Raw genomic sequence first — 875 nt, 5'->3', positions numbered from 1 at the left:
ATATATATATATTCACTATGGTGTTTAACCTCATTAAGTTCTAATCGATTCACTATGGTGTTACGGTAGGATTTTTATGATTATCCTATTTAGGGGATTGAAAACCCCTGGTCTATTGTCTCTCGTCTCATTTCCCCATCTTTCTACATGAAACATCTTGTCCTCACTGTCACATTCAGGTAACCCGAATGCTAAAAACCAACACTAAACACTCCTGACACATTCAGGTAACCCGAATGCTAAAAACCAACACTAAACACTCATAGAACTACCTCACGAAGCCCCAATGATCTTCATGCAGCCTTCAACACTATCAAACTCCATCCTGAACCACATGAATCTCTCCAGGTATTTTCACTAGGTTGTATATTTTTTAAACAATTTGATAAATGTGCAATGAAGCATTTCAAGTTACTCCCTAGGATGAATAGCTTTAGGTAAAAGCATCAATAAATGAACAAATGCAATGCAACTTACTAGTTTCTAAATCTCCCTCCTGAACAGACGCGTTCCCACCTGGTGAAAACAAAACACAAATATAAATCTGTTGTAAATGCTGATTTGCACAAACACAGATCCTGCATGCACAGTTATACTACTGTATTTTCTGGAAATGAAGTTGCACCAGGTCAAAATTGCATTGTTGAGAGAAAAAACACAGAGAGTTTGGAATAATTATGATTAATTAGGAATTTTTTTTTTTTTAAGGTATTTTCTGCTCACCAAGGCTGCATTTATGTGATAAAATAAAAAAATAAAAATAAAAAAATAAAAATAAAAAAAAAAAAATAAAAAAAAAAAAAGACAAAAAAAAAAAAAAGAGCAGAAAATCGGAATTAGGCATTTGTGGTGTTAACGTAACCTTCAAGATAACT

The sequence above is a fragment of the Cyprinus carpio genome, chromosome B22 (genome assembly GCF_018340385.1).
Source record: "Cyprinus carpio isolate SPL01 chromosome B22, ASM1834038v1, whole genome shotgun sequence".
In the NCBI taxonomy this organism is placed as follows: Eukaryota; Metazoa; Chordata; class Actinopteri; order Cypriniformes; family Cyprinidae; genus Cyprinus; species Cyprinus carpio.
The sequence above is the reverse complement of the archived record's forward strand: the minus strand, read 5'-3'. Positions refer to the sequence as shown.